Source organism: Panthera leo, chromosome B2 (genome assembly GCF_018350215.1).
Source record: "Panthera leo isolate Ple1 chromosome B2, P.leo_Ple1_pat1.1, whole genome shotgun sequence".
NCBI classification, from domain to species: domain Eukaryota; kingdom Metazoa; phylum Chordata; class Mammalia; order Carnivora; family Felidae; genus Panthera; species Panthera leo.
In genome coordinates, this window is record NC_056683.1 from 95,410,203 (window position 1) to 95,430,593 (window position 20,391).

A 20,391-nucleotide genomic window follows, 5' to 3' on the forward strand; every position below is an offset into this window, starting at 1 on the left:
ACAAACAAACAAACAAAAAATGCAAACAGACAAAATAAAAAGCAAAAAAAGAACTTTATTAATTCACACACTTGAAAAGCCCAAGGCGGTCCTGGTCAGAAGAGTGGCTGGGTCCAGAGGCAAAGTCCTATCACCCTCACCTGTCTCTGTTGTCCTCTGTGAGGGCAACATTCTCAAGTAACTATGTTCCCACCCCCTGCCACAAAGTGGTCCCCCTTGACCTTCGACTTATATTACCTCCCAGCAAAAAGAGAACTCCTCTTTCCTACTTGTTCCAACAAAAGATTCAGGCTTCTATCTCGTTGGCCTAATTTGGGTTACACATCCATGCTTGTGAAGTCAGTCCGTCCTCATGGCCACAGCAGTCACGCCTGTGCCTAGGGCTAGTCCCAGCAGAGACTGTCAAAGTGGGGTAGGTGTGCCCCCAAGAGTAATCAATGTGCTATAGCTAAAAAAAAAAAAAAAAACAGATGAAATTTTGGGCCAGCAAAAATAAACAGATGCCACTATAGACTGAGAAGATCTTGTTCATGAAAAGAAAATGAATTTTTAAAGGATTTAACTTCATCAAAATTTGGCTTCACTCCATCACAAAAGCCCTGTCTTTAACCATTGTGAAAGTTCATACAGCGCTGTAGGGTAAAAGAAGCCACATTCAGAGAGACCTTGGTGATGCTGTGCAGTCATAAGATTTATAGTCTGCTTTGGAGTTCATTGCAGAGAAAGAAAACTATATCAGAATCTCTGTCATATTGTATTAACTCCAGAGTTGCTGATATTTCTTCCAATTTTTAAAAGCAGATTTTGGAGACATTGGCAATGATCTCATTTCTTTTAGCATCTAACTGAATGAAATTATTGATATCTCTTAGCACAACCAGCTCCTGGTTTTCCTCTATGCTGTGTGTGTTCTTTCATCTGATGAAATTTGCTGAGTGAGCCCCTTTTGGATACTTCAAAGACTTACAGTGTCTTTGAAATAGTGAAATGTTACTTTTCTGTACAACACTTCAGATGGAAGTGAATCTTGACCTTCTGTACGCCCGTGGAACTCCTTGGATACTTAGCACCATATATGGTTTTTGCTCCTTTGTTGACGAAGAACCCCTGCAACCTCACTGGCTCCCTGACATCTGTCCTGGCATGGATTGCCTCCATGCGCCTGGCCAAAGAGAGGCATGTTGCTATTACTGTCTACTGTTCCAGAGCCAGAGTCAGAATTGTCTCCTCTTTGAGAAGGTTTTCCAAGAACTGAGAGCAGAATATAAGTCTTTCTCTACTACACAGAGGGCCACTGGTACTGAAAGTTGCTTGAAGTGCTTAATTGACTTTCTTCAAAGTTTCACTTTCTCTTGAGAGAGAGAGAAGGAAAGTCCGCTCTCAGAGCGGTTGACTGGGAGCAGTAAATCTTTAGTGTGGCTTAACTTGGTGTATATTTTTCGTTTATCAATCATGTGAACTTTGTTATTCAAAATCCTGCAGGCGGGCGTCTGGGCAGCTTCGTTGGTTAAGTGTCAACTCATGATCTCACAGTTCAGTTTGTGAGACCGAGCCTCCCCCCAACCCCCTCACCTCCTGCTAACAGCATGGAGCCTGCTTGGGATTCTCTCTCTGCCCCTCTCCCCCAATTGCACACATCCTCCCCCCTGCCCCCCCCCCCCCCCGTCTCTCTCTCTCAAAATGAATAAATAAACTTAAAAAAAAAAAACAAAAAAAAAACCCTGCAGGCAATGTTCAGGATGCTGCTGCTGGAGCAGAGACAGATGAGATTAGCCACCAGTTCCAAGCCGCCTCTCCGGAAGAAGAACTTGGAGGCATGCAACTGTATGTACTTTACAGGAATGGACATGGAGTTGAGGCAGGCTTTCACTTTTCTCTGCAGGCAGAGATCACCTTGAAACACTACTGAATTCTTGAAGGGTACTTTTCAACCAACGTGATTTAAAAATTGAACATCGATTTATAATCCCTTCCTTTCTGATAGAAGGAACATCAATGACACAGACCTTGCCGAAGATAGCCTCATCGAGTTGAAGACAACAGAAAGAATGCAAATGCATTTTGAATTTTGAATAAATCTTGATCTTTTCCCGTGTAAGTTTGCCTTTTATCTAGCAAAGTGAGAGATGAGAGCTCTGATTCTACCTCTTCCTCCAACCTGCATGAATAACCCAAGTTTTCTGCTGTGGTTACCATTAATATGCAAAGTCAAAATTGACAGAAGGTCTAAGACCATCTCATGATTTCAACTTCTTATTCAAGTTAAATAACATCAAGCTTCTCATTAATACATTTTAGATATAATTGTTTTCAGGAAATAGCCATTACTTTTTTGCATTAAAAAAAAAAAAAAAAGATGACATTGGGACTCCCGGGTGGCTCAGTTGGTTAAGTGTCCAATTCTTGATTGCTACTCAGGTCACAATCTCACAGTTCATGGGATTTAGCCCCAAATTGGGCTCTGCACAGAGTGTAGAGACTGCTTGGGATTCTCTCCCTCTCTCTCTGCCCCTCCCTGACCCACACTTGTGCACATTCTCTCTCTCTCTCTCAAAAATAAACATTAAAAAAAAATAGATGACATAATTCTGCATTTAAAAAGCTTTTAAAAAATCTGTTTATATAAAACTAATCTCCAGGGCTCTTTCCGCAGCTCTGCCCACAAGGTTGGGTTGGGGAGGGAGGGAGGGAGGGAGGGTTGAAGGAAGAGGGGCAAAAATCTTTCTATTTAGCTTTCAATTTGTCTTCTCTTGGCCTTTGTATATGGCAGGCATTCAGATGCTGGCTGTTTCTCTCTTGGGGTCCTTTTGTGGATTCCTTGGGGACCCTGAAAGGTATTTTGACTCTGCAACATTCCCTGATGTAGACAATGGTGTGGTTGCCCTCTTAGGATCCCCTTCTCTGAACTGTGCCCAGAATTTACCCCACAGCCTTTTATTGCCGAGTTCCCCTTCCCAGAATAGGCAGGCCTCCAATACCCCCTTCCTTGGCCTTGCTATTAGACGGACTCCAGACTCTCAATTTTCAGAGTTCTCCCAGAAAGAAGCCAACAGTGCCCTCTGGGTCCATGTACATCCCCAAACTCCAGGGCATACTGGCCAGACCCTCCTAAGAATGCTTCTACCATAGACCCATGGTAGCTCCAGGGCCCAAATTCCATGGCGCAATGAACAATTATCAGAGGAGGAAGTACTGTCTTTCCATCTTGCAAGACACTCCTAATTTCTATTTTTTAGTGTTCTTGGGGCATCCCTCACTTGGTTTGCTGCAGTAGGGGGAGAAACACTCTTCCCCCCATGAAGGACTAGAAGGACACCCAAGCATAAGCTTTACTTTGATGGCATCTTTAGTCTCTACTCAGATTTCTAGTCTTATTTTATTTTATTTTTTACTTGTTTAACATTTGTTCATTTCTGAGAGATAGAGAAAGACAGAGCGTGAGCAGGGGAGGAGCAGAGAGAGAGGGACACATGGAATCTGAGGCAGGCTCCAGGCTCTGAGCTGTCAGCACGGAGCCCCACCTGGGGCTCAAATGCATGAACCACGAGATCATGACCTGAGCCGAAGTCGATGCTTAACCGACTGAGCCACCCAGGTGCCCCTCTAGTCTTGTTTTATGTAAGCCTGAGGTAGAAGACAGGGGTTGATAGACTGGTTCTGCCGTATCTTACTAAGCCTGACTCAGGTTCTTCTGATACCTTTCTGCAGAATGTGTTGCCTGCTGTTCTCAAATGTGGGACTTCAGCTGAAATTTTGAGAAAAGGAGGAAATTTATAAATATTTGAATAAATGAGTGTTTATCTCAGAGTGATTTAGAAAGGTAAACAACTCGGGCAACAAGGGGCACCTCGGTGGCTCAGTTGGTTAAGCGTCTGACTCTGGATTGTGGCTCAGGTCATGATCTCTCTGTTCCTGTGTTAGAGCCCCGAGTCGGGTTCTGTGCTAATAGTGCTGACATTGCAGAGCCTGCTTGGGATTCTCTCTCTCTCTCCCTCTCTCTGCCCCTCCTGTGCTCTCTCTCTCTCTCTCTCTCAAAATAAATAAATAAGCTTTAAAGAAAAAGTCACTGGACTGAATCGATAGCTAGATAAGGCAGTGATAATACTATCAAGCATGGAGATTAGGTGCGTAAAACTAACATGATTCACTGCATTCCTGTTTTCAGGAGCTTCATTTAGAAAAGTGGTGTTGCAGTGGAAGGTAGGTAAAGAGTGGGTATTTTGAAAGGCCTTCAAAAGTGGGTGTGACTCACATACCTTAAAGTGCCTGTAGGTATGATCTATCATCAGGAAAATGCCCCAAGCTCTCTCTGGGGGGCCCTCAGAGCAAATCCTGGATCTCCCCCAAGGACATGACCTTTCCCGCATCCCTCTGGGATATTGGATGTCTGTTCTCTCTCAGTTCCCCTGCTCAATGGGGGAGGAAGTGTTTTCCTGCTCCTCTTCTTGATTTCCACACCATCATTCTGCCTGCCTCCTCAGCCCTGTGGAAGTATTTGTCTTTCTCTGTCTGACTTATTTCACTGAGTACAATGCCTTCAAGGTCTATCCATGTTGTTGCAAAAGACGGGAGTCCCTTTCTTTTTATGGTTGAATTACACACACACACACACACACACACACACACACACACACACGTGTTCAGGTTCAAATCCTATGTGTGTGTGTGTGTGTGTGTGTGTGTGTGTGTGCGTGGGTGAGTGGGTGAGTGTGGGTGGATGATATGTATATCACATTTTCTTTTTTCATTCATCTGGTGGATGCATACTTAGGTTGTTTCCTTGTCTTGGCTATTGTGAATAATGCTACAATGAAAACGGGGTGCAGCTATCTCTTGAAGACAGTGATTTTATTTTCTTCAATGGTACCCCAGAGTGGGATTGCTGTACACAATTCTACACCCAATTCCAATGTGGGGGGTTGGGGTGGTTCCCACATCAGCAAGCAATTCTCCAATACCAGCTGAATGTCCTATAATTCAACTCAGTTCTGACGCTACCTGCCTGAAGAAGGTGTCAGATTCCACAGGTTAAGGGCCGCATCCTACAAGACTGCTCCCACCCACCCCACTTCAGAGCCAGTCAGAAGCCAGAATGTTATTGTGTTTTTGGCCAACCAGCTATAGATTGGAGTTTTCAGTGACTTCCTCCTTGGGTTCAAATAATGTATTAGAGCAGCTCACAGAACTCAGAAAAACATTTATTTTTCAGAGATTTTGTTGTTTGTGTATCGAAACAACAGATTTTCATATGTTGACTTTGTATCCTGGAACTTTACTGAATTCATTTATTGCTTTTAGTAGTTTTTGATAGTCTTTAGGATTTTGTATATAAAGATATCATCTGCAAACCGACAGCTTTACTTCTTCCTTTCCAATTTGGACGACTTTTATTTCTTTTTCTTGCCTAATTGCTCCAGCTGGGACATCCAATGTTATGTTGGATAGGAGCAATGAAAGTAGACACCTTTGTCTTGTTCCTGATCTTGTCAGGGAAGCTCTCAACCTTTCACTGTTGAATGTGATGTTGGCTGTGAGTTTGTTATATATGACCATTATTATGTTGAGATATGTTCTTTTTATACCCAATTTGTCGAGAGTTTTTATCATGAAAGGATATTAAATTTTACCAAATGCCTTTTCTGCATTGAGATGATCGTATGACTTTTATCTTTCATTCTATTAGCGTGTGGTATCTTGTATTTACGTTAATTTGTGTATGTTGAACGATCCTTGCATCCCAGGGATAAATCTCACTTGATCATGATATATGGTCCTTTTAAGGTTGCTGTTGAATTCAGTTTTTTAATATTTTGTTGACAGTTTTTACATCAATATTCATCAGGGATATTGGCCTGTAATTTTCTTTTTTTGAGAGACAGAGATTGGGCTCATGCGTGCACAAGCTGGGAAGGGGTGTTGGGGAGAGGCAGAGGAAGAGGGAGAGAGAGAGAATCGGAAGCAGGCTCCACACCCAGCTCGAAGCCTGATGCAGGGCTTGATCTCACAACCGTGAAATCATGACCAGAGCCAAAATCAAGAGTCAGATGTTTAACCGACTTAACCACCCAGGGTTAAAACCCTGTAATTTTCTTTCCTTGTAGTGTCCTTATCTGGCTTTGGTATTAGGGTAATGCTGGCTTTGTAAAGTAAGTTTGAGACTGTTCCCTCCTCTTCTATTTTTTGAAAGAGTTTGAGAAGGATTGGTGTTAATTCTTCTTTTAACTTTTGGTAGAATTCACCACTGAAACCATCTGTTCCTGGGCTTTTCTTTGTTGAGAGGTTTTTGATTACTATTTTAATCTTGTAGGAAATATAAGATAAACTAACAAAAGGACAGATGCACATACTGTGTATGAGAAATTTTCCTATATCCTCCCAGAATTATATAGCATGAATCTGACCAAATCCCCTAGCCGTAATGCAAAAGGATGCTAAATTGCATGCAAAATACTTTGGGTCACTTAAGACCAAAATATGGCTTTTATTTTTAGTTGTTATTACTGTGAGACACTCTCCTCTGTGAACCTAAAAGTATCTGAATAATGAAACTATTTTTCTATTAAAGGTGGAAGCTATTTAGTACATTAAGCAGTTAAATAACTTTCGAGTCAGGCTGGCTAGGTTCAAATCCCACCCTCACAACTTCCTAGCTGTGTAACTTTCAGCAAATTGCTTAAGCTCTTTGAGACTTAGTTTCCTCATCTGTATAAAATGCAGCAATAACACCTATCTCACAGGTGTGTTGTAAGGATTAAATGAGAAAATAGATGTAAAGCACTTAGCACAGTGTTTGGAATATAGCAATCACCTAATAAAAAGTATTCATTACTATTAAATTACAATTATCTTAAGTGCTTAGTACTACTGGGTTGCTTTTTTATTTGCCTTCCCCTAATGCTCCATTCATTTAAAATAAGATTAAAATTGTTTATATATATATATATATATATATAAACAATTTTTATTATATATTATTTTTTATATATAAATAACTTTATATATTTATATATTCTGTGACATATATTACTGTTTTTAAAAATCCTCCCTGAATCTTTCTATCCTTTCTAAAGTATATCTGTTCAAATTTCAAATTTCAGACTCCACCTAATAAATTCTTAGAAAAACTGAGTTTTCTGTGGATGATTTCTGTATGAAATGACAAACCATAACATTTTTTAAAAAATGATTTAAAAATATTTTTTCTTTGGGGCGCCTGGGTGGCTCAGTCGGTTGGGCGTCCGACTTCGGCTCAGGTCACGATCTCACGGTCCGTGGGTTCGAGCCCCGCGTCGGGCTCTGGGCTGATGGCTCAGAGCCTGGAGCCTGCTTCCGATTCTGTGTCTCCCTCTCTCTCTGCCCCTCCCCCGTTCATGCTCTGTCTCTCTCTGTCTCAAAAATAAATAAAAACATTAAAAAAAAATTTAAAAAAATCTGTTTAAAAATATTTTTTCTTTAACATTTATTTATTTTTGAGAAACAGAGACAAAGTGAAAGAGGGGAAGGGGCAGAGAGAGTGGAGGACACAGAATCCAAAGCAGGTTCCTGGCTATCAGCACAGAGCCTGATGTGGGGCTCGAACCCACAAACCGAGAGATCATGACCTGAGCCGAAGTCGGACACTTAACCGACTGAGCCACCCAGGTGCCCCTAAAAATAGATTTTAGCAGAAGGCTATGTGACTTTATCCTGTTTCGGTTATCAATCACTGCATACCAGCTATCCTGACCTAAACTAACAATCATTTTCTTTGTTCTGATGTTTGGAATTTGGACAGGGCGTGTGGGATCAGCTTGTGCCTGCTCTATGGGCTCTATGGGTCCCACTGAGGTTGGGACTTCTGAGGTGACTTCTTCAGTCACATGCCCGACAGCTCACTAAAACATCTGGGCGCTGGTGAGAACAGTTTTACTGGGGCCTATAGCCAGGAACTCAGTTCTTGCTGTTGATTATGCTCCAAGGTCCTACCCCACATCCCCTCCCCAGGTGGCCTCTCCCCCAGGACAGCTGCACCTCTTATGAGGCAGCTCAAAAGGGGAAAAGAATTGCAAGCGTGCACGTGAGAAGCAGCATGCAGTATCCCGAGAAGGGCATTTGCTGGGGCCGCCTTTGGAGACCAGTTCCCTCAGCCTCCAATGAATATGTTCATCCAGCCTCCTGCCAGTTAGTCTCCTAATCTCGGCTTTGGAACAAACCTCTCTCTAAATAGTCTGCAACCTTCCACAGTGACACGTACACACATTCTTAGGTGAACATGTTAGTTTTTCATTTAATCCAGATACTTACTCCACACAGTCTTTCTAAACTGGAAACATACAGATTCCAAATCATCTTGGAAATTATATCTGAGACATCTCTGAAAGTTGTGGATTATAGGAGCACCTGGATGGCTCAGTCAGATGGGGAGATGGCTCAGATGGGGAGAGGATAACAGGAAACATCTTGGAGAACATTCTATTTGTCCTTGCCTACTGTTCTATTCCTTTAAAATAAGATTAAAAATATATACATATATATGTGTGTGTGTGTGTGTGTGTGTGTGTGTGTGTGTATTTTTTTTCCTAATTAAAATTAAATAAATCAAAGAGATTTTCAGATTTAGGCCTATATATAAGATTGTGGGTGAATTTTTCCTGTCTTTAAATTTATCTAGGCTTGGGTAAACCTGAGCTTGTGTTATATTATAATTGTCTGATAATATATATTAGAGTTTTGGGAGTATTATTCCTCTTCAATGATGGTTATAAAAGTACAGAAAGAAGACATTCTGCCAAACAAGCTTGTAGGAATTTATAATCCAAACTAGGGGTCAGCAGATTTTGTCTGTAAAGGGCCAGATAGTAAATATTTTAGGAACCATCAACCATCCAGTCTCTGTTGCAGCTGTTTAGTTCTGCCCCTGTAGCACGAAAGCAGCCATAGGGACTTCTGTATTAGGGTCACTATGTGGTTATTCCAATAAAACTTTATTTACAAAAACAACTGGTGGGCCAGAGTTGGCCTGTAGGCCATAGCTTGCTAACCCTTGATCTAAAAGAAAACTATAGAATACTAAATCAGAAGCTTTTATCTAGAATCACAGTGAAAGATAAAAGGTTTACTTTTCTCTCCCAGTTTCATTTTATGGGTTTACTGATCTGTTCTATAAAACGTGTGTAGATAATAAAAAGGAGCCACAGGAAGTATAAAAAGATACAGAACACTGAAGAATGAAGCAGTGAATGGCATCAGGATACCCTTTGGATATTTACACCCTAGCCCCTGTTGAAGTGGAATAAGTGATTTTGAAATTATGCACAGTAGGAAACAAGATAAAATCATTCTCTTGTTAACTTCTGTACTCTCTCTGCCCCCATCCCAATCTAGCTACCACTCCTGCAAAATTACCTTTCAATGATTACTTTTTAATTCTCTGACGAACGTCAAAATAGATGTTGATTGCTTTAAACAGGGTGAAGTTCCCTGTTAGTATTTTTTTTCCCTGCAAATTTTTAAAACAAGTGATATCTTGGAAAATATCCAAGAAAAACTTTGTGCCCCTCATGAGATAATTGACAATAACATGAGGTGTTCCAAAATCTAGGTTGGGAATTATTGTCCTAAGGAATTGGGAAAAAAATTGAGACTGGCAGGTAAAATCTGTACATTAATATTTTATTCGATTATGTTAAAAGATCTGTTCTGTCATCTGGGTTTTACCTTCTGCTACTGCCATTCAAAATCCTTATTATTTAGACTTCCCCAAGGAGCCTATTGGGAGTTTTACAACTTTTGTTAATTTTTTTTCATTATAAGACAATATATAACAGTTGTGGAAAATACAGAAAAGAATGTACTCATAATTCAACTAGCCAGAAATGACCAATATTAAGATTTTAATGTATTTCCTTTCCATACGTTCTTGGATATTTAACATCGTTGATATACAATTTTTTGTCCTATTTTTCAACTTGCCATTATATCACAAGCTTTACCCAATGATGTAGAGGATAAATGGCATTCTTATAATATGGATGTTCCATAACTTAGTAAATCCTTACCTGAATTAGTTGTTTGCACATTTTGTTGTCATAAATAGCACTGGCATACACATCTTTGTAAATAACTCATTGAAGACTTATTTGATTATTTCCTTATAAACATTTCCTAGAAGTAGAATCACAGGTTATAGATATATTTATATTTTTAAGTCTCTTGATAAGTACTAATAAATAGCTTACTGAAAGACTAAAGCAGTTGATATATCCCCCAGTAGTATGTAAAAGCATTGAGCATTATTAATTTAAAATTGTACCTTTTGGGGGCACCTGGGTGGCTCAGTCAGTTAAGCATCCAACTTCAGCTCAGGTGATGATCTCATGGCTTGTGGGTTCGAGCCCCGCATCAAGCTCAGTGCTGACAGCTCAGAGCCTGTAGCCTGCTTCAGATTCTGTGTCTCCCTCTCTCTCTGCCTCTCCCCAACTCATTCTGCCTCTCTCTCTCTCTCTCTCTCTCTCTCAAAACCAGATAAACATTTTAAAAAATTAAAATTGTGCCTTTTGTTACTTTAATTTGCATATTTTGGTTACTAGTGAGGTTGGGAAAATATATTCATTAACATTTTCTTCCTTTAAAATTTTTTTTTTAACGTTTATTTATTTTTGGGACAGAGAGAGACAGAGCATGAACGGGGGAGGGGCAGAGAGAGAGAGGAAGACACAGAATCGGAAGCAGGCTCCAGGCTCTGAGACATCAGCCCAGAGCCTGACGCGGGGCTCGAACTCACGGACTGCGAGATCATGACCTGAGCCAAAGTCGGACGCTTAACCGACTGAGCCACCCAGGCGCCCCAACCTTTTCTTCCTTTAAAAATTATTTATTTTCCTTTCCCATTTTACTGGGTTTGCTAATATTTTTCTTATATGATTGTATGGTTTCTTTATCCAGTATGACCCTTATGCAATTGCTGGATGTTTTTGTTGAAAATATTTTCTTGGCTTGTTATTGCCTTTCATTTAAAAAAAAAAAGTATGAAAAATTAAAATTTTTACTTAGTAACACTATTACCAGTATTTTTCTTTTTTATTTCTTCCATTGCTTTTAATCTTAAGAAGTTGTTTCTTAACCTATGTTATCTTCTAACATGCCATATTTGGCCTTCTAACTTCTTGGTGACTTGATGTTTTTACATTTAATTCTTTCAGCTACCTGGAATTAACTTTGATATAGAGTGTAACTTTGCCAGGATCTAGGCCAATGCATGGTATAGACACATACGGTCCTCTCTAACTCAGGGATTCCTCCTTAAGTCTCCTGTTGTTCTTGCCTTTACTTCAGGGTTTCTTCCTCCATGAAGCAGCATTTTTCATCTTAGGACTTTTGGTGTCATCTTAGGACTTTGGAGTGTTCTGTGTGGCAAAGTGCATGCATTCTTTTCATTTCTCTTTCTTTCCTCCACAAGGCTTAATAAATCACTCTACTCAGACCAGCCCAGTCCCATATGTCTTTACAGGAGGCTGGCACCTATTATGTTTCATTTAAAAGCTACTCAAAGGAGGGGTGCCTGGGTGGCTCAGTCGGTTAAGCCTCTGATTTCTGCTCAGGTCATGATCTCACGGCTCTTGAGTTCAAGCCCTACAGCAGGCTCTGTGCTGACAGCTTGGAGCCCAGAGCCTGCTTCAGGTTCTGTCGCCTACTCTCTCTGCTCCTCCTCCCCCCGCAAAATAAATAAACTTTAAAAAGAAATTTTAGGGGCGCCTGGGTGGCTCAGTTGGTTAAGCATCCGACTTCGGCTTAGGTCATGATCTCACGGTCCGTGAGTTTGAGCCCTGTGTCGGGCTCTGTGCTGACAGTGCAGAGCCTGGAGCCTGCTTCAGATTCTGTGTCTCCCTCTCTCTCTGACCCTTCCCCATCCATGCTCTGTCTCTCTCTGTCTCAAAAATGAATAAACATTAAAAAAAAATTTTTTAAAGAAATTTTAAAAAATGAAATAAATAAAACTTACTCAAAGACTCAGTTCCCTAGAAATTTCTTCTCTGAGTTTTTATTGATGTCAGATATACCTGTTATTTCTTCTCTTTGCATTAAACACCCTCTCCCAAAAGCCTTGCTAAAAAACGCACATTCACCTCAGCAGAGTAGCGTACCGTATTAGTGTCCTGTGGCTGCCGTACCAAATTACCACCAAGTTGGTGGCTTGAAACAACACAAATGTATTCTCTCGCCGTTCTGGAGGCTTGAAGTCCATCCTTCCTCTGATGGCTCCAGGGAAGGTCTTTCCTTGCCTCTTCTGTGCTTCTAATTGCTGCCAGCAACCCTTGTGTTTGTTGGTTGGCAGCTACATCTCTCCAGGCCCTGCCTCTGCTGTCGCATAGCCCTCTTCCCTCTGTATCTGCGTGTGTCTGAGTCCTTGTGTCCAGATTTCTCTCTTTTAATAAGGACACCAGTCATTGGATTAGGGCCTACCACAATCCAGTACGACTTCACCTGAATTGAACTAATTACATCTGCAAAGACTCTATTTCAAATACGGTCACATTCTGAGGTTCTAGGGGCACAGGAATTTTCAGAGAACATTATTCATCCCAGTACAGATAGTAAGCGAATAGTTCTTTCCTGTTATTTAGCTTTATTAGATCACTTTTTCTGTTTAACAGTTGATATGGAACCACTAGAAAATCCTGGGATCTGTAGTGAGGAGGCAAAGGGAGAAACCAGCAGAGAGAGCCAAGGGAGGGGTGGCAAATGTCCGATCCTACCCCTTTGCCTATGGCTGGTCCTGTAACCAGGTAAATAGTAAATCCACACGTGTTTTGCTTTCACAGTAACTTGCTTGTGGTTGAAGTGGCGAATCCAAGTGTTTAGTTAGGTTGATCAATATCTTCTTTTTCTATTAGTAACACATAAACTACTGGATGGTTAAGTGAAAGGACAAAATGAGTAATCCATTAGAATGATTCAGGTAATGGTTTGATATCAAATCTTTTTGATTTTCAAAAAAACGTATTATATAAATTAATAGTAATTGCAATTATATGATTTTCTCATTTTTGAAGTCCAGTGAATGAGTTGTAACTGCTAAATTTTAGAGGGAGAGAATATATTTCATTTTGATTATTTCCGAAATATGGAGAAACCCTAAGATTCTATTATCTTAACGAGAAGAGAGGATGACAGATTGGGGAATTAATTTTGCTAATAACATCATTTTGATTCTCTTTAGTAAAATGCAATTGCAGAAGCTGGGAAAATGCCAATAGCCTTTTTCTTCCATTATAAATATGGCAAATAAAAATTTTAATGAAATTTATATATCTACTGTTTAATTTTATGAATTGCTTATTTTTGAGAAACGTGTGATATGTCCCACTATTATCTGGCTTATAAAACACAAGTTTAATTCCTTTTGGAAATATTGGCAATATTTAAAAATTTTTATTAAAAGCAGTATGAAGATATATTTAAGTGAAGAAAATGAATATAGTTGTTCTTTTTTTTCTGTTGGCTTGTGCCTGATATCCACAAGTACTGTGAAGGTTGCTACCTTCATCTTGAGGGCAGAAATAAAGATCTCCTGTGTACACACAGAGCTCATTCACTCCCAAGTCCTCATTCTACCTGATGAGATGACACTCCCTAATTTAAAATTCTATTAAACAGGGGCGCCTGGGTGGCTCAGTCAGTTGGGCAACCGACTTCGGCTCAGGTCATGATCTCTCAGTCCGTGAGTTCGAGCCCCGCATCAGGCTCTGTGCTGACAGCTCAGAGCCTGGAGCCTGTTTCAGATTCTGTGTCTCCCTCTCTCTCTGACCCTCCCCCGTTCATGCTCTGTCTCTCTCTGTCTCAAAAATAAATAAACGTAAAAAAAAATTTTTTAAAAATTCTATTAAACAAAATAAATAGTTTCTTGGAGTAGACTGTGTTGTGGTTTAGTGACTCAGCTCTCTGTCAGTGCTAGAAGCCTGGATTCTGAATCAGACAGTGCCACATGAAAAAACTTGTTTTATATCATCCCTGATCAAAAAAAAAAATCATTTATTTTTATGCCCACTGAGCACAGATTATAGGGATAGAAGACAATATGGTTTTTCACTCCTAAAAAGCCCAAAACTGAATTGAGGAAAAGATATATGTTCACCTAATATGAACACTTAACAAATAATGCTAGGTTGAACCTTATTTGACTGGTTTTGACCTATAAAAATGTTACTTCCTAACATTCAGCCTGAAAGTTCACAACCAGTTACTGTCACTCACCTGATTTTTGCATGTCCTTTAGTCCTTTATGTATTGAGAGCAGTTGTGCACAAAGGCCTGTCCGGCACCTCGGCACTCAGCCTAGGGAAGTGTGGGGCCAGTGTTGTTTCCCTTCGAGAACTCTGCATATTTTACATATGCTGTGCTGCCTCTTCTGCCTTCTCTTGTTTCTTTTCAGCTACATTACTTCCACATGTGGGAATTTCCTTTCCTCCTAAGCATATTATCCTCACCTTATTTGTAATACTTTCCTCTCTTCCTCCTTCTTTCCACTCTTAGCCAAAGAAAATCTCTCCCTTCTCCTTCACTTCCTTTCCTTCCTTTTTTTCTTTCTATTCTTTGTGTCACTTTCCATTCTGTTGTGAATCATGATCATGTAGTTGGTGGATGTAAGGCCCAAGAGCAAAAGCTAGTGATACATTTGTAGAGAAGAGAAAACCTTAAGTGTTGCTGTGAAACAACAGTAATCTAGATCTGGTAACAATAAAAGGCCTATAAAGTCACTTTATAATCTCTGAAAAATGATCTGACCATTATCTCTTCTTAATTGAATATGCTTTTTCTCAGTAATCCCTATTCCAAAAAGAAAATAATCTGTCGTTGAGAAAAAGAAATACTATTTCTAAGGCTGTTTAATTACTTTCTTGGTTTTGTTTTTGTTTTTTTGGGTTTGTTTTGTTTTATTTTTTTTGCTATAGTGTACTATTTTAGCCACATGAAATCAGGTTTTCATGTAGCTTATCCGGAAATCTTACCATCATTTATAATATTGTACTTACTGGATAAAAGGCAGTTACCTTAAAAAAATTTTTTGGAACACAGCTCTTTGGTTAGTTGGGATTTCCTTTAGTATAAAGTGGATACCTAAGGGGGAAAGAAACACAAGATTCATTACAATCAGTGGTGTTGTGGAATAAATGAATTTTGAAATTAGACTTAATAGAATTTGATAGCCAGAGATTGCAAGGAAGTCAGGGGAAAGAATTAATAGGAAAACCAAGCAAAGAATAAATCATGAAGCAAGTTGTGCCTAAGGGAAGAGCAGACAAATCTCTCTGACCACAACTGAGGGAAGAAAGGGCTTGGAGTGGCAGTGGAGTACCCTTCGTGGGGAATTTGGAGTTTGTTGCTAGCATCTCTGTAAGGATTACTTTATCAAACTAGATGGAGAGTAGTGATGACCTCTTTTTGCCTCATACACCTTAGAGGATTTCAGTTCATGGGAGCCAAGAGTAGAAACATAAGTCTATTCTCAGATTCGGCTTGTCATTGTCTTCAGTCAGCAAATCTATATTCCTGATGTGTCTGTAATATGTTTTGCATTATTACTTCTTGCTAGAAATGATTTTTGGGGGGAGATGCAGAGAGAGAATATTGAGCAGGCCTCATGCCCAGTGTGGAGCCTGATGTAAGGCTCGAACTTACGAGTGTGAAATCAAGACCTGAGCCACCCAGATGCCCCAGCTTAACCTGCTGAGCCACCCAGATGCCCCAGAAATGATTTTTTAAGTTTACGTATTTATTTTGAGAGAGAGAGAGAGCGAGTAGGGGAGGTGCAGAGAGAGAAGGAGAGGAGAGAGAGTCCTAAGCAGGCTCTGCACCACCAGCACAGAGCCCAACATGGGGCTCCAACTCACGAACTATGAGATCATGACCTGAGCCAAAGTCAAAAGACAGATGCCTAACCAACTGAGCCACACAGGCACCCCAGAAATGATTTTTAGTTAGAGTTTTCTTTTGTAACATTAGCACGAGTTAAAGACACTGATTGAACTCATCATTAAATAAATGATGACAATTCTAGTCACTACCAAAGGACGGATTTAGGAGGCCCTTGAGCAACTTTGGTCTCTTATAGAGTTTACATGACTGGTGCAGATGGATGGGGGAAGCCAAAGATGTAATTCAGACAATTATGTACTAATTACCAATCATTTTGCATTAATCGTTGAATAACTGCCAGGTATTTGGAAATTGAATAAATCAAACATGATGAAATTGACAGTTGAAATTGGAAACTAATGTAAAAACTAACATCCATAAGAATTATCTTGAAAAAGTGAAAGAAAAATAAAGAAAAAAAGAAAGAAAGAAAGGAAGGAAGGAAGAAACTCATTCTCATATTTTAAAATAATCTCTTTAGGGGCATCTGGGTGGCTCAGTCGGTTGAGCGTCTGACTTCGGCTCAGGCCATGATCTCGCAGTCCGTGAGTTCGAGCCCTGCGTTGGGCTCTGTGCTGACAGCTCAGAGCCTGGAACCTGCTTTGGATTCTGTGTCTCCCTCTGTCTCTGCCCCTCCCCACTCATGCTTTGTCTCTCTCTCTCTGTCAAAAATAAACATTAAAACATTTTTTTAATAAAATAATCTCTTTAGTTTCATATTATCATCAAAGGGCTTTTACTAGAAGCACCATATTGTGTGTGAAAATGTTTAATATGTCTCATAAGTAATATTCAAAGACTAAATCCTCACTTCTAGGTTTATAAGATGTATAGAACAGTGTATAGTAAGAATCTATTGAGTAGAGCCTTTAAATCTTGGAATTATGGCTGTGAGAATTTTGAGAGTACTTGATTTGTAGGAAAAGGAGATTATTTGTGAGTTCAGGAAATACAGTAAATGGTAAAAACTTTTGATACAAGGAACAATTACACAATTATTTTGAAACTTTTTGCTTCTAAAGTTGCTATAAAGTAATAATGCTTGTAGCAATGTAAGCATTATCAAAGCTCAAGCTTGGTAAAGATAATTTTCTCTGAGTGCCTGGAAGGACTAACGAAATCAGACAAGTTTGGTGCCAGGTTCTTTAGGGACCCTAGAGTTTCCTAGACTCTTACTAATCATAGTTGGCACCAGAGTCATTTTTGGACTATTGAGCTAGGTGGGGCGAAGGTAAATAAAGGAAGCAGATGATACATATAAAGGTGCTATAAAGTCAACTTCAAAGTGTGTGACATCACCATAGACTTCTGGAAAATAACAACAGATGGACCAGCCTAGCTGCAACTATTGTGGTTAGGAAGAGGTGCTTTTGAACCAAAGCTTTATACAGACATTATTTGAAATAGTCACGACAGCACAGGCTCTGCAAGCAGCTGCTGTAGTTATGAGTCAAACCTTCTTTGCAGAAGGGGCTTCATATTGACTCACCCAGTAAACCCTAGCTGAACATCTGTGATGTGACAGATGTGGTTATATGCCATGGCAGAAACAGAAAGAACCAGACACTTGAACTCCATGAGGAACTTACTCTCTGAGATAAAAGAACTTACTCTGTGAGAGAGGCATCGATGATTATAATGAAACTACAAGATAGCAAAGCTGCCTGTAATGTAGGGTGTGTAAGGGAGCTATGTTTGGAAAGATGGACTGCATCCAAAAGATGGAAGAGCTTGAATATGGGGCTATTGTGAACATAGTGCTGACCCATCTAATAGTTTTGAAATAAGAGAATACATCGGAAAGATCAATCTATAGTATTAGAGCAGGTTAGGGGATACAGGAGAGAAGGTAGCAGAAGATAACTAGAAAACTTTCTAAATTGAAGAGATAATGAAGTTGGGGACTAGGATAATGAATGGTCAATTGAATGGACAAGGGTAGATGGCTGTCATTCTGGTGACGTGGAAGCAACACGTTTCATATATTTATACCCCACCACTTCCTCCTCCAAGGGATTTGTGGTAGTTTCTATCCAATTAGCGATGTAAGTAGGTGAAGATGAGAAAACTCAAGGAATAATAATGTGATAAGACCTGAGAGATCATTACTTTACAGAAGTGTACATTCATGAAGTTCTATATCATTACTAAAATTGACTCATGATCAGGTGCACAGTCTACATTGTCTGAAAGGCAGCAAGCAAGGAAAAGAAAAGGTATTTTGGCATTTAAGAATGAGAGAAATTTCTCCCTTCAGGCCCCATAGAGAAACTATTAAGTAGGATGTTGGCTAACACCCTTCTCAGCTTCCCTGCAGTGCATCCAACAGAGGCTCTTACGTGCTTGTGTCTTTAGTGTCTCTCAAAGCAAGTCAGGTGTGGTGACAAAGGGCCCCTTGACCAGTAATCAGAGATGGGGTGATGGGAGAGGAGAGCCCAGGGATGACTCCCCAGTGTTGCCTCTGATGATTTAGGGTTGGTTTTCTACACTTGTAACATATAATCATATTCTGCCAGGCTTCCTGCTCCTTGCCTTCCCCGTGGTAATATAATCACCACTAGCTTTGTTTTGTGTTGCAAAGGATAGCAATTTTAAAAACTCTCTCTTGCATTATTCATTTGTTATTTATAAGCTTAGGAAGGTCATTAGACAGTCTTTCTTTGGGGATTATATATGCCCTCAAAAGAAAAGCTACATTTGCTCTTCTCTGCCATTAGATTATAGGAACTCAGGTAGCCTTAGGAGGAAAATACCAGCAATCAAGAAACCTTCTTTCATATTTTAACAACAAAACTTGTCCAACTTGAATGTTATAAAGAGAAGTTGAAAAAAATACCATGATCTTCAGCTCCTCTAAATGAGAGCATGTGCAATCATGCATGAAACATGAGTCTCCTAATGAACCTGAGCCCTTCCTTGAGACACAGACCTCAGTTCCTCAGTTCTCCTGGGGTTTGGGACAGTTGTTCCCCCAGGTTTTTTTGGTCCCCTGTCCTCTTGGCTCTTGCCCAGAATGAGATATTTCCTTCCTCTGGGAACATCAACAATAAAGCTAAACCTTGCTGAGCCCAGCCTGGTTCTGGGTGGCTTCATAGTTTATTAATCATGGAGAGTGATTCCAAATGACCAAAATGTACATATTATTAGTTCTGAGATAGCTTGGTTAAATTTCACATACCCTGTAGTATCCAAAGTCTAGATTTCACAAAATGAAATTATTATGGCAAAGGTCCCCAGCCTTTGTTGGAGAGATGATCTGCATTCCAGTCGTCAGATAGGAGGGGAACTTGGACATTCTGCCCCACACAGCATATTGGTAGATGGCCCGAAGCTTTCAAGCTGCCATTTAAAACATTGAGGGGCCCAGGGGGGTAAAGGCTGATTGGACTAAAATGTTACTTTTTATTAAAGAGAGAGAGAGAGAGAGAGAGAGAGAGAGAGAGAGAGAAGACTGCTCTTGTGCAACCAGTAGATGGCAGAGTTTCCGCATTAAAAGCTATTAACCATTTGCTGAGCTCAATACCTACATTAATGTTGGAGTATTCTTTGTATTGCTAACACTGAGGATGTTTTGGATTTTTAAAACTTGAATGAACATAGAAAATTATATTTATTTCTCCATCCAGCTGGGGATTTTGTGATCATGAAACTCATCTGCAGAGAATTTGAGATTAGTCTCTGAACTGGGAGTCAAGTGGGTTATGTACTCCCATTTTTGCCATTCTTGTTTCTATATCATTACACAGTTGAGACTGATAAATATGCTAGCTCCAGCGTAACATCCATATGATACCCAGTGAGGTATTATGCAGGAAATGTTAACTGGCATTCATATGCATGATTAAAATAACTGGTACTTACTGAGCACCTAGTATGTGCCAGTACTAAGCTAATGAGCAGTAGCTAATTTTTATGAGCATTAGCTGATTTAATTCTCATGACAGTCTGGTTATTATGCCCATTTTGCAGATGAGGAAGCAGAGGCTTAGAGAAGTCAAGTAACTAGCCAAGGTCACATAACCAATCGCTAGCCTGGTATGACTTGAAATCTGAGTGTATGCCATAGCTATATTTCATCTCCTCTTCAGCTAAGAAAAATAGAAGTCTGCATACAGCATTGCTTCCGAAAGAAAAACCCATTCTGTAAATTTAAAACACTCCGTTTCCAAGGTAAATATATACGTTTGTCTGTTTGTTTTGAAGATAGGACAGATTTACATAGCCTTATGCTGACACTGTCATTTGCCTCTTTGTGAGCCTTGGCATAGAAGTCAGACTTCCGGTTCCATGCACATGGGTAATCAGCAGGCCCACTGTTCTGTCAGCCTCATGGTTTCTCAGAGCCATTGTCTCTTCAAATCTGCAATGCGGGACTGCACCGGGTAATCTTTAGGGCCTTTTCAAGTCTAGAATGATCTGGTGGTATGTGTCCATAATCTGAGTTGCTCAGGAAATGGTAGCTCTCTACCATTTAGCAATTGCAGCAAAAAAAAAAAA